Here is a 17280-nt window from a genome sequence, read left to right as displayed (position 1 = left end):
AAGCACTTGCCTATGAAGCCTAAGGACCCCGGTTCAAGGCTCAATTCCCCAGGACCCACGTTAGCCAGATGCACAAGGGGGTGCACGCATCTGGAGTTCGTTTGCAGTGGCTGGAAACCCTGGCGCGCCCATTCTCTCTCTCCCTCTATCTGTCTTTCTCTCTTGCTCTCAAATCAATCAATAAATAAAACAAAAAAAATTTTTTAAAAAAGAGCACACAATCATTGTTCTATATTCTCCCATGAAAGATCTTGCAGCTGTGTATACATAAACTCAATTCTGGATGCTCCCCAAATAGCAATCATTCAGATGAATCTATTGGCATATTTGGTCACTATCAAATAAAGCCTTTCAGTTGTGAACTATTGATGAGATAGGAAAATATTTCATAATCACAAAATCACTAACTCACTCAGTTCTGCAATGCGAGTTGGTCAACACAAAGCAAATGGGATCACAACCCCCAAAATACCTTGAATTCCAGTTCTACAGGCGATACCGGCCTGACCCAGATTCCTCCTGTAGGGCTTGGACCTTGGGGTCTGCTTTCATCTTATTTCCCAATGTATGAGCAGACACCAGCTGATCAGGTGGAGTTAGTGAGTGACTCATGGTGTGGTTTGTAAAAGGAGGCCTGGAAATATGGCTTAGCAGTTAAAACATGTGCCTACAAAGCCAAAGGAACCAGGTTCTATTCCCCAGGACCCACGTAAAGCCAGATACACAAGGTAGCACATGCGTCTGGAGTTTGTTTGCAGTGAATGGAAGCCCTGGAACACTCATTTCCTCTCTCTATCTACACCTTTCTCTCTCTCTCTCAAATAAATAAAAATAAATATTAAAACTGAGAGTAGCATCACAAAGACAATAGCATGAGGCCAGGAGCAACCTGGGGCTCATGCTTCACCCAGATTCCTGGCAGTGTTCTCTTAGGAGCTGGCAGTGGGGAAAGGTAAGACCGCAGGCGCCCACACAGGGTGTGCCCCGTTCCCCGACTAACCAGCAGAAGCTCTTGAAGCTCAGTGAAAGATATTATACAAATGGTATATATAAATATATAAGTGCCAATTCTAGGTTAAGCATTTTCCACCTTCGTGTGAGAGTTTCATGTTTACGCTCAGACTCCTAACCACTCCCACGTCTTCGCCCCCCCACCTCTATTTACGTCATCACTGAAACAGTTACGTCATACTCCTATACTAAGGCCGTGATGCTTTCTCCTGTTTCCTGGAAAACTCAGACATCATGACTCTTGCTTTTTTCATTATTTAATATGTAGTTACTGCTAAATTCCAGGACCCCAGCTGTAGCAGGCAGCCTCAGGTCACCAAGATGAACTTCCAGACTAGGCACAGTTATGGAGGAAGGGATGTATTGAAGATAGATGGGAAATTACATAACAGTGGAAGAAGGTGGCCCGCCTTCACAGGTCCAAGCAGAAAGAGAAAAACCAACACACTGGGAGAAGCCAGGACGCAACAAGAAATAGGATTATCATACCAACTAATATAAACTTCCAAGTCGTGAAAGGCTTAGAGAAATAACACATGAAGGCTTTTTTTTTAATCATTAAGTTGGAATAGCAGTTCTCAAAGTGTATTGTACAGGCCCCTATGGGTTCCTGAGTTCCTTTTCAGGAGTCAGCAAGTTCAAAACCATTTTCATGATAACACTTGGACGTTATTTGCATTTTTCACTGGGTTGACAATTGCACTGATAGAGCAAAGGCGGTAGTGAGTAAAGACGACGCCACCTTAACCAGATCAAGGCAGGGGCACTGACCCATAACTGAGGCCGATTTTGTCAACACAGTATACTTGCTCTGTGTGTGTGTGTGTGTGTGTGTGTCTGTGTGTGTCTGTGTGTGTTCATGTGGGCGTGTTGTCTCTGCCTCCCATCTGGCTCTTTATCTGCTGAGCCATCTCCCCAGCCCAACTTGCAGGTTTTACTTAACTATATCCTCAATGAAGCAGCAAGTTATTAATTTAAGTAGATCCCCATTCTTGAGTACATACATTTTTAATGTCAATATAGCATATAGTAAAGTGGTAAGTGCACATAAAGAAATAGATATTGGGCTGGAGAGATGGCTTAGCGGTTAAGCACTTGCCTGTGAAGCCTAAGGACCCTGGTTCGAGGCTCGATTCCCCAGGACCCACGTTAGCCAGATGCACAAGGGGCCGCACACATCTGGAGTTCATTTGCAGTGGCTGGAGGCCCTGGTGTGCCCATTCTCTCTCTCATCTGTCTCTTTCTCTCTCTGTCTGTTGCTGTCAAATAAATAAATAAAAATAAACAAAATTTAAAAAAAAAGAAATAGATATTAAAGCATGGGTACTGGAGGGATGGCTTAGAGGTTAAAGCATTTGCCTGAGAAGCCAAAGGACCCAGGCTCGATTCCCCAGGACCCATGTTAGCCAGATGCACAAGGGGGCGCACACATCTGGAGTTTGTTTGCAGTGGCTGGAGGCCCTGGTGCGCCCATTCTCTGTCTCTCCCCCTCTTTCTCTATCAAATAAATAAAAATAAAATATTTTTTAAAAAGAAATATATATTAAAGTATGATTGATTTGTATATCGAGTGTAAGCACTTCCTTGAACTACGGGAGGAATTAGGGGGCTGAGGAGACATCTCACTGGACATGTGCACTTGCTGAGCAAATATGATGCTGCAGTCAGCTTCACACTGCTGGGACAAACATCCAACCAGACATAGTGTGGTGGAGGAAGGGATTTATTTCAGCTTATAGATCCAGGGGAAATGCCATCAATGGCGGAAGAAGCTGCTGACTTCTATAGATCCAAGCAGAGAGGAACTACTACAGCAAGCAAAACACCAACACCAGCAAACACAAACCCACCAGAGCTCAATCAACTCTCTCCACACCTTTGGGCAGGAATCCGGGATCCACCCCAGTGACCTCTCCTCCAACAGACTGCCAGAGACTTAATCAGGAAGCTTAACTTTAATCAATGTTACTTGAGGTGGGCTGGGAAAATGGCTCAGAGGTTAAAGGCACTTGTTTGCAAGGCCTGCAGGCCTGGGTTAAATTCCCCAGGACCCACATAAAGGCAGACTCATAAAATGACACATGCATCTGAAGTTTGTTTGGGGTGGCAAGAAGCCCTGACATGCTCACTCACACACACACTCTCTCTTTATGTCTCTGTCTCTATCTAGCTATCTCTATCTCTCCTCTCCCTCTCCCTCCTTCCAAATGAGTAAATTAAAATATTAGTAAAAATACACAAGGCTATGGCAGACATACATTAACATTCAACCCACCACACATGAGGACCTAAGTTTGATCCCTAGCACCCGTAGCCAGACATGACCCTTCATGCCCGGAACCCCAGCACTGAGAGAGTTGCGGCAGGAGGCTGGCTGGGGCTCCCTGGTCAGGCATTCTCTATGAAAAACAGGCAGCTTCGGGCCCAGTGAAGACTTTGTCACAGGCATACAAGGTGAAAGAACAATGGAGAAGGACACCCAATGGCTTCCTCTGCACTCACGTGCATATGCATAGGGCACGTACATCTGAACACACACATGTAATAGAACACACACACACACATGTACACACAAGGCTAAACCAATCACTTGTTCATAAGCAATCTTTTTTACTCGAACAATCGTCAGATAAGATCGAGTTATTCAAACCTAGATTGATTGGCGGACAGGTTCTTTAAAATGAGCAAAGGGGGCTTGTCCTCCCCCTGCCTTCTCATGGCCAGGAACTCTTCTTGCTAGCTTCTCTTTCCTTCTCTTACACTAACAAGGTCTCTGTAATTTTTTAAAGAAGTAAAAAATAAAATCAGATGAGCAAAATGAACTTGTCATTACAAGATAAGGACTGATGGGGTTTGTCGTCAATAACAATAAAAGTCAATTTCCAAGCCAGTCATAGTGGTGCGCGCCTCTAATACCAGCACTTGGAAGATGGAAGATGAGGAATTCAAGGCCAGCCTTGGCTGTATGAGTCTCTATCCCAAAAGACCACCACCAAGAACAAAAATGTTAAACTTCCATTATGGAAGTGAAATTTCCAAAATCTAGTGTCCAGTATAAGACAAAGCAATGATTTTAGCATGATGCTTACTTCCTGAGTCCATGTGTTATTGCTCTAGAAGAAACTATTGCTTAGCTTTTTGTGTAGCTATCCAAAGAGAATATCCACAATTATCTTAAAAGCCTATTAAAGCCCCTCACCTTTGTTTGTTTGTTTGTTTTTGACGTAGGGTTTCACTCTAGTTCAGACTGAGCTGGAATTCACTGTAGTCTCAGAGTGGCCTCAAACTCATGGTGATCCTCCTACCTCTGCCTCCTAAGTGCTGGGATTAAAGGCGTGCGCCACCACACCTGGCTTACCTCACCTTTTTCTAACTACAAATCTGAGTGAAGTTTATATTTTTCATATGCTTTTATCAAAACAACATCACGAAAAGACTGGATGCAAACAAGATATAAAATACTGCTGTCTTTAATTAAGCTGCATTATAAAAATTATTAATGATAATCTAAAATCGTAGCACACGGGAAATTTTTGTGCTTATTTTAATTAGCATATGTCACTTAGGTTAGCATTTAGTGGGTTTAGTGTTATTATATGCAGATTTTTTTTTTTTTTTTTTGGTTTTTTGAGGTAGGGTCTCACTCTAGCCCAGGCTGACCTGGAATTCACTATGGAGTCTCAGGGTGGCCTTGAACTCACGGCGATCCTCCTACCCCTGCCTTCCGAGTGCTGGGATTATAGGCATGCGCCACCATGCCCGGCTATATGCAGATATTTTGATAGGCATTTTTAAACATATTTTTGTTTATATAAGAGAGAGAAAGACCTTAGGCACACCAGGGCCTCTTGCCACTGCAAATGTACTCCATATACATGTACCCACTACTTTGCGCATCTGGTTTTACATGAGTACTGTAGAATTGAACTCAGGTGGCCAAACTTTGCAAACAAGTGCCTTTACAGCCAATCCATTTCCTCAGGCCCTTGACAGGCATTTTTAAATTTTCTCATCTTAATTTCTCATAGAGTTAAGCAACAATGGGCACACATCACATAAAGCTTTCAACAGTCTTTTTTTTATAATTTTTTATTTTATTATATTTATTTATTTATGAGAGAGAAAGAATGAGAGAGAGCAAGAGAGACAGAGAGAGAGAGAAAAAATGGATGCGCCAGTGCCTCTAGCCACTGCAAACAAACTCCAGACTCATGTACCACCATGTGCGTCTGATTTATGTGAGTTCTGGGGAATTGAGCCTGGGTCCTTTGGCTTCACAGGCAAGTGTCTTAACCATTAAGCCATCTATCCAGCCCTTCAACAATCAATGCATGTTCATGCGTGTTCACGTGTGTGCACACGTGTGCCTGTGCATGCAGAGCCTAGGGAACACCTTGGGTACATTTCTTCAAGAATGCTATTCATCTTTTAAGAACCTCTTATTGTCAAGGAACACATCTAATTAGGTTAGATTGGCCACTGGCTTGCCAGCAAGTTCCAAGGAGTTGCCAGTCCTCTCCTTTTTTTTTTTTTTTTTTGGTTGTGCAAGGTAGGGACTCACTCTAGCTCAGGCTGACCTGAAATTCAATACTTAAGTCTCAAGGTGACCTTGAACTCATGGCAATCCTCTTACCTCTGCCTCCCAAGTGCTGGAATTAAAGGCATGCGCCATCCCACCCAGCTTCCCCTGCCTTCTTAATGCTGGAATTACAAGTGCCCACCATCACACAGTTTTTACATGGCTTCTGGGTATTGAAGCAGGTCCTCTTACTTGTAGACACTGAAGGATTATACTGACTGAGGAATCTCCTCAGACCCTCTCAACAATTTTCAGGAGCATAAAGGCATTCTGATCTCAAAAAGTCTAAGAAGTGGTGTTGACTTAGGCCTCTACAGTCAAGAACAAAATTAGTCTTGAGATAGAAACCACATAAAAAAACTTATCTATGACAATTCCAACCCCTCAATGTTTTCCCATTGTTTTTAAACTTTAAAAATATTTTTGTTTTTGTTTTTTCAAGGTAGGGTTTCACTCTAGTGCAGGCTGACCGGGAATTCACTCTGTAGTCTCAGGGTGGCCTCGAATTCACAGCAATCCTCCTGCCTCTGCCTCCCAAGTGTTGGGATCAAAGGTGTGTGTCACCACGCCCGGCCCTAAAAACTATTTTTATTTATTTATTTGCAAGCAGAAAGAGAAACAGAGAAAATGGGATTGCCAGGGGCCTCTAGCCACTGCAAACAAACTCCAGATGCACACTCCACATTGTGCATCTGGCTTTACATGGGTACTGGGGAAACAAACCTGGGTATTTAGGCATTACAGGCAAGCACCTTAACCACTGAGCCATCTCTCTAGCCCTCATTATAATTATAACTATTGTAATTATTATTATTCTTATTTCAGTTTTTTCAGGTAGGGTCTCTCTAGCCCAGGCTGACCTGAAATTCACTCTGTAATCTCAGGGTAGCCTCGAACTCATGGTGATACTCTTACTTCTGCCTCCCAAGTATTGGGATTAAAGGCATGAGCTACCATGCCCTGCTGCCCACATTATTTTTATTTCATTCAACAGGTAATTATTAACTGATAAAGATTTATGCTAATATAATTATTAGCAACTAATTCTGCTAATAAGACTCATGGAACTTTTTACTTTCTTTTTTGCTTTACAAATGAATTACTAAACATCTGAATGAATGCTAGCCTAGAACCACACAGTTTAAGGACCCAATCAGACATGTACTTCCTATTTAAGCAAGAGTTTACATCATACTCAACTACACAATTCACCCTCCTAAGAATAAGTGCCTCAAAAAGTAAATATATCAGTGCATGCAAGTAATATTGATAACTCAGTTAGAATTCCAATACTCCAAAGTACCTTACTAAGCATATTTGCAATCCAACTTTGAAAATTCTCTTCTCTATATTTTTTAATATTTATTTATTGTGTGTATACACATGTGTACAGGATGTATGGAATCAGTGAACAACTATGCTATTTGCCCTTACCTTCCACTTCATTTTATTGTTCACTGTTCCTTTCACAAGCTTCTGGAAAATTCTCCTGTCTCTGCCAATATATATATATATTTGGAATTAAATATAATCCTTTCCAGATCCATCCATTTCCCTGCAAATTTCATAATTTCATTTTTCCTTTACCTCTGAATAGAACTCCATTGTGTAAATGTACCACATCTTTATTATCCATTCATCTGTTGAGGGACATCTAGGCTGGTCCCATTTCCTAGCTATTGTGAATAGAGAAGCAATAAACATGGTTGTGCAAGTATCTCTAAGATAGTGAGAAGAGTCATTAGAATATATGCCAAGGAGTGCTATAGTTGTATCATATGACAACTCTATTTTTATCTGTCTTAAGAACCTCCATACTGATTTCCACAATGGCTGTACTAGATTACATTCCCACCAACAGTGTAGAAGGGTTCCCCTTTTACCACATCCTTGCCAAAATTTATCATCATTTTTTTCTTGGATGATAGCCATTCTGACAGGAATGAGATGGAATCTCAAAGTAGTTTTAATTTGCATTTCCCTGATGGCTAAAGAAGTAAAACACTTTTTTAGATGTGTATACACCATTGGTTTTCTTCCAATGAGAACTCTCTATTTAGTTCCATAGTCCATATTTTAATTGAGTTGTTTGATTTCTTACTGTTTTGTTTTTTTGTTTTTTTTTTAATTTTTTTGTTTATTTTTATTTATTTATTTCAGAATAACAGAGAGAGAGAGAGAAAGAAGCAGATAGATAGAGAGAGAGTGGGCACGCCAGGGCCTCCAGCCACTGCAAACGAACTCCAGACGCGTGTGCCCCCTTGTGCATCTGGCTAACGTGGGTCCTGGGGAATCGAGCCTAGAACTGGGGTCCTTAGGCTTCACAGGCAAGCGCTTAACCGCTAAGCCATCTCTCCAGCCCCTGTTTTGTTTTTTTGAGTTCTTTGTATATTTTGGATATTAATCCTCTGTCAGATGTATAGCTGGCAAAGATTTTCTCCCATTCTGTAGGTTGTCTCTTTGCTCTATTCATAGTGTCCTTTCCTGTACAAAAGATTTGTAATTTCATGAGATCCCAATAGTTGATTAGTGGTTTATGTCCTGAGCAATTGGGGTTATATTCAGAAAATAATTTCCTATACCAATACATTGAAGGGTTTCCCCTACTTTTTCCTCTAGCAGTTTCAGAGTTTCAGGCCTGATATTAAGGTCCCTGATACCTTTGGACTTTATTCTTATGCATGAAGAAAAACAAGGATCTATTTTCATCCTTCTACATATATATATCCAGTTTTCCCAGCACCACTTGCTGACAAGGCTCTCATTCTCCAATGTATAGTTTTTGCATTTTTGTCAAAAATCAGATGACTGTAGCTACCTGGATTAACATCTTGGGCCTCTGTTCTGCTCCATTGATCTACAAGTTGGTCTTTGTGCCAGTGCCATGCTGTTTTTGTTACTATGGCTTTGTAATATAGCTTAAAATCAGATATGGTGATACCACCAGACTTACTTTTGTTGATCAAAATTGTTTGGTCATTGGAGGTTTTTTGTGCTTCCAAATGAATTTTAGAATGTTTTTTCTATTTCCATAAAAAATGCCATTGGAATTGTAATGGGGATTGCATTAAATGTGTTGATTGCCATTGGTAAGATTGATATTTTCACAATATTGATTCTTTATATCCAAGAACATGCAATGTCTTTCCATTTTCTAGTTTCTTCTGCAATTTTTTGCTTGAGTGTTTTAAAGTTCTCATTGTAGAGCTCCTTCACCTTCTTGGTTAGGCTTATTCCAATGTACTTTATTTTTTTTTTTTTTGAGGCAATTGTGAATAGGAGAGATTCCCTGATTTCATCCTCTACTTGTTTGTTACTAGTATATAGGAAAGCTACTGATTTCTGTGTTTATTTTGTATTCCACTACATTGCTAAAAGTGTTTATCAGCTCTAACAATTTGCTAGTCAAGTCTTTAGGGTCCCTTATATACAGAATCATATCATCTGCAAATAATCATATTTGATTTCTTCCTTTCCTATTTGAATCCCTTATATGAATGTCTTTTGACTTATTGCTATAGCTAAGGCTTCCAGTACCCTGTTAAATAAAAGTAAAAACAGTGTACACCTTTGTCTTGTTCCTGAATTTAGTGGAAAAGCTTCAGGATTTTCCCCATTTAGCATTATGTTGGCTGTAGGTTTGTCATAAATAGCTTTTATTATGTTGAGATCTGTCTATTGCCAGTTTCAGAAATTTTTATATCATTACTCTTAGGTACACCACAGCACTGGTTCTGTGACTTTTAAGAATGTGGCTGGTAAATGAAACTGTAATTTTGTACTTATATTTCTATGCTTCTTGCAACTGTTGATCAAGTAACACATTTTTTTAAATTTTATTTATTTATTTATTTATTTGAGAGCGACAGATACAGAAAGACAGATAGAGGGAGAGAGAGAGAATGGGCGCGCCAGGGCTTCCAGCCTCTGCAAACAAACTCCAGATGCGTGCGCCCCCTTGTGCATCTGGCTAACGTGGGACCTGGGGAACTGAGCCTCGAACCGGGGTCCTTAGGCTTCACAGGCAAGCGCTTAACCGCTAAGCCATCTCTCCAGCCCAAGTAATACATTTTTAATTACCATTTTCCTCTAGTCAACTTCAAGGCCATATAAGCAAAAAACTTCATATTATAATCAAAGGACCAAAAGAGTTTTGTATCTTAGTCATCATACAAACAAGGCCTGAAACATATTTATTACTCATATTTCCCTCTACCAGATAATGAGGTGTAGATTATATAATAGAAATTATGCTATGATTTATAACTTCATTTTCTTTCAACAATCGAAACTCTTGCCCTTAGTCTTTAAAAACAGATGGAGTGCATATTTCATATGAACATCAGAAACTCCCTTCATTACTTCCCAAGTTTTCAACTTTGCCAGTAATGCTTAGCACAGACATTGTGATTCCCCTGAGTCAGTGTGTTTATAGACATGGGAAATAGATCTGAAAGTGTTAACACACAAGTCCAGATTGAAACAAATGAGACTTCATGTGGCAGCATCAGAGAGAAGGCAAAAAAATGGGAATGCTCACAATTTGGTAGGAGAAACATTTACTCAGAGTGTCAAGCGCGTTTTCAGGATAGATGCTGCTGGAGCTGTAGGATGCTTACCACACCCCCAGCCCCAACTCTCTTCTCAAGATACATTTGGTGCTTTGAGAAAAGGAAACATTAGCAGGTTCACGCACCTAGGTTATGCAGAAATCTCTTTGATGCAATGTGCACAGGGTCTTCTCTTGTGAAATATGGAAACAGTGGGGCCCCCAGGAACTGCAGCAATCAAAGTCAGTATGAGAACTATTACTGACTGCAAAGAGAGGGCTTCAAGCGTCTGCCTGACACTCAGGGCTGTGGTCACAGGACTTCAAAAAAATCAAGCTGGGACTCAGCTGGCTAGCTGCCATAGCAAAAACACTATGTAAGCTTCTGGGGGAGAAAAGTCATCTACAGTCTAAATAAGCAGTAGATATTATAAGCTATAAAATTAACCAGCCAGGCAAGATGTACCCATGGGTGCAAATGTGGTACACAAGTTATGGGGGTAATCAACTGCTCTTTGATAAAATATGAGGCCCCACTCAGTGGGAGGCCTGGCACTGAGAACCACGTCTAAACCCTATGGCTTAGAAGGACGCATCCAGTGTTCTTTAGCTACACTAAAGCATTGTGCCCATTAAAAAACCTTTTAATTGCATATGTTTATGCTCTTTGATTAATGCTGATCTTATCTTTGGTTAAAGAACATTCCTTTTACAGCAGGAGAATGCCAGGGAGACCCTCAGATGCACCAAAATAACAGGGAGAAGAGAACGCCCAGTGTGTAGCATTGGATGAGTCATCTCACCACATACACTAGGGTCAGGGAGCATCACCCTGGAAGTGGCAGACTGACTGCGTGTTGCTCTCACTGCTGGACAGAGAAACTTCTCTGTGGAGATGGCCGAACACGCCGAGGAGACTCAAAACTCACCAAAGCAGAAAATGAGGGTTGCTACGAGCTCAGCACTAAACCATATTTCTATCACAACTTCCAAGGCTCAGGGGACACTGTGGAAGAGGGAGAGGAAGAAGGTAAGAGCCACAGGATGCATAGACACACATGGTGCCCTGTCCTGACAACGTGAGACATGAACCAACTGGTTCCATCATGATTCCTCAGTGGTTACCAATACCCCCACAAGACGAGCGGGGTTCTGAGCCCGTCAATATTTTGCCGTGAAGGACAGAAGAGGACAAAAGGAAAGAGACGATGAAACAGAGGAAGGGGACCTTGAAAGAGGCGGGACCTCAGGAGATTGGGGCAGGGGAGAGAGGACAAAAAAACATAATGGAATGGAAGCATGATCAAATCACTGCATATTTCTATATTAAAGTTCCTAATAATAAAAATTAAAATAAATGCATACAGACTATGGCTATGGTGCAGCATTTAAAAGCACTTGCTTGCAAAGCCGCTATTCTGGGGTTTGATTTCCCAGTACTCATCTAAAGCCCAAAATGGCACATGCATCTGGAGTTCCTTTGCAGTGGCAAAGGCCCTGGCATGCCCAATCGTCTTCTTCAATCTCTCTCTCTCTTTCTCTTGTATGTGTCCTTGCATATAAATAAATAAAATAATAACAAACAAAAAGAAAGATATGTAAAAGGGGGGAGAAAAGAGTTTGCCTGAGTCTCCATATGTTGTCTGGCCAACAGCTAAGAAATATAGAGGTTAAATATTGTCACTGGAGGCTGACAGGGCTAGTTGTATGACTTTGGACCTCGCACTTTGGCTTGTCTCCAACAAGAATTTTGCATCGTCGCTCAGTTAGGTACTACTAAGCCCTGAGTTGGAGTGAAAGCTTTCGCGCTGAGCACAAGGCCAGCCGCACCCCTTGCTTTGATGACGCTTCCCGTCCAGCACAAGGATCTTCATGCAGAAAGGTGGCAGCTACCACAGCTATAGCAAAAACATGGCGCTGGAACGGCAAACATTTTCAACCCTCAAAGCAATGTGGCTGCTTCCCTTGGGTCTAGCATATTAGTTTTAATCAACTCTTGTGCTACTTCTAACTGATTGATGGTGACTGGAGACAGTGCTGAGAATGCTACAGTTGCCGTGTTAGAGATCCCAGAGGAAGGATGTCTTGGTGAGAGATGTCCAGCAAGAGGAGCAGGTGACCATAGGTATGATTTGTGGATATCTGATGTGCCTTGCCTTCATGGAGAGCAGATGGGCATTTCAGAACAAAGTGAAGTGAGGCTGTGACTGCACATTCATGGAGTGGCAGTGCCCATGGTGGTGATGTAATAGACTCATTTCTGCTGCTGCGTCTCCTTATCTTGAACACTTACGGCTCCTCTACAATAAACTGTGATAGGCACAAAGGAAAAAGAAACACATTTGTGCCAGTGATCATTACAGCGTGATGACAAAGGAACCTCACGTCACCGGTCTTTGTGCATGAAGGAGCATTAGGAGTCGCTCCTGGAGTGAAGACTGGTCTCCCATGAAGTTCCTGGGGTTGGGGACGAGCAGCAAAAGCAGACATAGGTCCTGCGAAGTTTGTCTATCAGTTCCAGTTTCCACAGATCCATGGGACTATTAAGATGATCTTAAAATACGAATCTGTAATGAAAGCGACACCAATATGCCAAAAGAAAAAAAAAGGTAAAAAATAATTACTTCACACGATCAAGCTCCTCGTGGAAGGTGAAACAAGGAGAAACGTGCTTCTGTTCAAATAGGGGAAGTTGCTTGAATAGAAAACTGAGCACTGAAAAGAGTTTTAAGAAAAGTTGTACGTGAGCAATGATAAATGTACATTATGAATCCTGCATTCAGGTCTCTGGAATGTCTTATTCCCTGCCCAGAACCCTCTGTTCCTACAGATACATGGACTGGTGAACACGTGACATGCTCGCGGATACTCCCACACACAAACACAGAGCCTATCGTCACCCATTCAATTTCATCTCATCCTTCAGGCCTTATGTTAAATCCCTCCTCCAAGAGACTGTCTTGACTCAGATCTCTAAAGTAAATATTCCCTCTCTGACCATTGCTCTTCACCTCGAAGGTTCATGTGCATCCTTTCTCACTATCTTTACATCTACAGCTATGTTGAAGTTATATGAAGATAGATATCCAAGTAGGCAGGTTGATTCTTATAATAAATATACTCACCGCGTATTTGATGAATGAGTCCATTGGTGAATGAATGAAAGAATACAGGAGTGATCTGGGAAGTTTCAGGAGCAGAATAAATGATTTGCCTTGGCTACGTTAGACCAGCATGCAGTGAGACATTGTTATTGATCTGAAGGATTAACAGTGGTGGTGAAAAGGATGGTTGAGGTGAAGCAGGAGAATAGGGCTGAGAGTGAGTTCCAGGAGAGCCTTGCACAAAGGCTGCAAAATTAGATAGCAAAGCAATGCTGGAATTGGCTGAGGCCCATTAAATCCAGCCATTAGAGCAGGTGCAAATGCCCTCCAGATTGTCTAGAAGCAGCCTCTAACTCATCATGGCACTAAAATGCACATGCTGGGTAGAGATTTAAGATGTTAGTAAGACACGTGGTGCAAGAAGTTGTTTGGTGAACTATAAAAGAGAATGCAAAAGAAAATCTGCCCTGTGCAAATGGCCCCCAATTTCCTCCTGTTCTGTGACATAAAAGCCCTAACTCCGTACACTGATGTTCTAGGAGCTGCTGAATAGTCTCTTAGATCTCTCTTGAAAGTTATCTTCTCTAAGAAACTGTCCTGGTTTCTGCTGCTGTCCATATGTCTCTTGTCTAATTCCTTCTGGGAACACATGACCTGGAACTCCTCCATGGGGTGCTACTGAACCCATTGATACTCAAGAGACAGCTAAGGTAAGGACTGCTCGTTTGAGGTAGCAGCACTGTGTCCTGCTTAGAGGTGATCAGACTAGACCCCAGGACTTCCTGGGTAGGCCCACCCCACTGTCTGAGCCTGGGTTTTGTGCCGCTGGGGGCTGCAGGGCAGGTGAGGCTGGGGGAGGAGGCGCTTCTCACTCTGAGTTGACAAGATGCTATCTGCGGAGGAGCTTTTCCCCTCCCCAGTTCTCCTGAAGGAGATATTTTCTCCTATGTTCCCTGAGGAACTGCTCATTCCTGGGGAGTGCTGTGAGGTTTGAGCCATTGAACTCTAGAAGGGAACACCCACTCATTTGCAAATTGGCAAACTTCCTCCCACGGAGTGAGAGAAGGCTCCATTCAGAGGCTTCGGGAAACAATAGAGTCCATTTAACAAATCACACATTTAATGAACTCAAAACAGTGCATCTTTAAAAACAAGTCAAGAAAACAGCTTCCAAAACTTCAGCACACACTTCTTAGCTTCACTTTTGAAGTCCCATCCCTCAGAGAGTTCACTGATGCTCCTTGTCACCAATGACTTGTCACCTAAATGTGGTTTCTCAGCCACAGAGAAAAATGTCACTTAGAGTTTTTGCAATCCTTTTCTTCCTGGCCCAGATCTCACAAATCACCCCGGGGGCCTCCAGGTGGAAAAAGTCCCCTCTATTGCCCAGCAATTCATGAAACAAAGATAAAGAACAGCCCAGCTCATCTTTGCGTGAGTCTTCTTTAAAGCCTTTACTGGACTCTTTCAAAAGCTTGGGGTTGACAAGGATCTTCTAGTCAGTTTCATGTGTGTGTTTGAAGAAGTAACAATGGTCTCAGAGATCTGCTTTTGGATTCCATCTCCCACTGGTGTCCCTTTCACTCTAGCCACATCCAGGGATGGGGCGGGGGTGAGGGAAGGACTGATGGAAACCAAGAGAACACTGGGTGGGACATCAGAATGGAGGGTAATTACCTGAGAAAATACAAGCCTCCTGCCCTTTTTTTTTTTTTTTTTAATCAAAGCAAGTATCAAATACTGTTTGGCCCAAGCACATTTTGTCCCATTCTGTTTCTTATGTAAATTAAACATCTAGAGACTAGCCAGTCACAATAGCGGAATCTACTTCCCCCAACTTCATTCAGCTCACCTTGAAAGGAGTATCATGTACCTGTGTGTTAGCTGGTTCTCCGCTCCAAGAAACTGTAGGCGCAATCGCTTTCTCTGTCTCAGAATCTTATCCTTATCAGGGCGGTCTAGATATCAAAAGCACCTGCTCTTTTGTTAGGGTGGGCTTCCAAAGAGAGAACTGTTACCATAGAGAACTCGCAGAGTTCATCCGGGAACACTACAGACGTCTCCTCCTTGGCTGAGGATACCAACGCTGGGGCTCACTCTTCACGGGGCTGATGTTTTAGTGTCGACTGAGCCCCTGACAAGACTTGCTCTCTTCTGTCCTTGAAGCAGCCATGGGAGATGGGAAGCCTGATTTCATAAACTTGAAATTAAAGATAAGGTGACTTGCCCAAGATCACACAGCTGGACATATGACAGAACAATGATGCCTAATTCCAGAATCGATGCTTTTAGTGACATATGATATGAGCCAGTCCTGGTGACAATCATGTTTGCTCTCTAGTGGTGGCGTATTCTCAATCGTCTCCCCTCTTTGGCTTTTCCACGTAGAATGTAGCATAGAGACAAAAGATTTACTGGTTACCTTGTCCTCAATGAGGAAAAGAAGATATGTTTATACTAATATGCATATTAAAATCATACATATTATTCACTTAATATTCTTGTTATTATAGCCTTCCAAAAGAGGAAGAAATTTAGGTTCATAGGACTTAACACCTATCCAAGAACACACAGCCATATACAAGTGGCCAAAGTGGGCTTTGGGTTCCAGGAAGTTATCTAACAGTCTTACCCTATAGCACCCTCAGCTCCTCTCCAGCACCCATCATGCATTTCCACCTGCGACCCAAAAGATGTTCACCTCCACTGCAGCTCTCGCCATGAGTGAGCTCTGATCTCCTAGGTCAGAGGTAAGGTGATACTATGGGCCTGCTTGGACCAAAGCTTGCTGAGAAGCAGCACATATTCAAAGACAAGTGAGAAAGATCTTTCTGAATGGAGAACAAGTAATCCAACACACACTGCTGAGCTGTCAGTGATGAATTATCATTGAAGGGCGGACAAGCGGCCCATTCTTGATGTAACTGGACTTTCGAAGGCCTCTAGAGTTGCCTTGGCTTTTCTCTACATCCTGAGGCTCCGTCTTTCCCTGAGAATCCCACATTCTCAGTACAGACTCCCCTCCCTCTCTGAATCCCCTGCACCCCAACACTCTCTCTCTCTCTCTCTCTCTCTCTCTCACACACACACACACACACACACACACACACACGCACACACGCACACAGATCCTTAAAGAAAGAAATGACCTCTGAGCTGTCCGAATATTCCAGAGCTGAGTACAGTGACTAGTGTAACACAGGGACTCAAAACCATTCAATAAAAAGGAGGGAAGAAGAAACACGGGAAGTTCATGTTAAACCCCGGGGGAACGACTCTCAAAATTGACACATGTGGGCTGGAAAGATGGCTTAGTGGTTAACTTGCCTGCAAGACCTATGGACCCAGGATCTATTCTCCAGTACCCATATAAGCTAGTGGCACAAGGTGACACATGAGTCTGGAGTTCATTTGCAATGGCTAGAGGTCCTGGAACATCCATTCATCATTCTCTTTCTCTCTCTCTCTCTCCCTCCCTCTTTCTTTCTCTATCTCTCTCTCAAACAAATAAATCAATTACATATTTTTTTAAAGTGATGCACGTGAGAGTCAAGGGTCTTTTTGCTCAGGAATAAATGAACTGTGGGGAGCAGAAGAAACTTGGTGATGCTTCCAGGCACTGCTGAGCTCAATCATAGTGTTTTTCGGTCCCCTTCAGCCTATGAGGTCCAAATCCATAAACTATAGTTCACGTGTGTAAAACAGAGATGCCTCATGCAGCATGAATCACAGCCTTCAATGAGATACTTTGAGGCAATTTTAAGGGGAAAAAAATGTAACTCATGGAACATACATGTTACCAGAAACATTGTCTTTTAATAAAAATTATTTATATATTTATTTAGTTGAGAGACACAGATAGAGAAATAGGCAGGTAGAAAGAGAGAGAATGGGCACACCAGCGCCTCCAGCTGCTGCAAAGGAACTTCATGCACGTGTGCCACCTTGGGCATCCAACTTATGTGGGTCCTAGGGAATCAAACCTGTGTCCTTTGGCTTTGCAGTTAAGTACCTTAACCTCTGAGCCACCTCTCCTG

Source organism: Jaculus jaculus, chromosome 1 (assembly GCF_020740685.1).
Source record: "Jaculus jaculus isolate mJacJac1 chromosome 1, mJacJac1.mat.Y.cur, whole genome shotgun sequence".
Classification (NCBI taxonomy): Eukaryota; Metazoa; Chordata; class Mammalia; order Rodentia; family Dipodidae; genus Jaculus; species Jaculus jaculus.
This window is presented reverse-complemented; position numbering follows the sequence as displayed.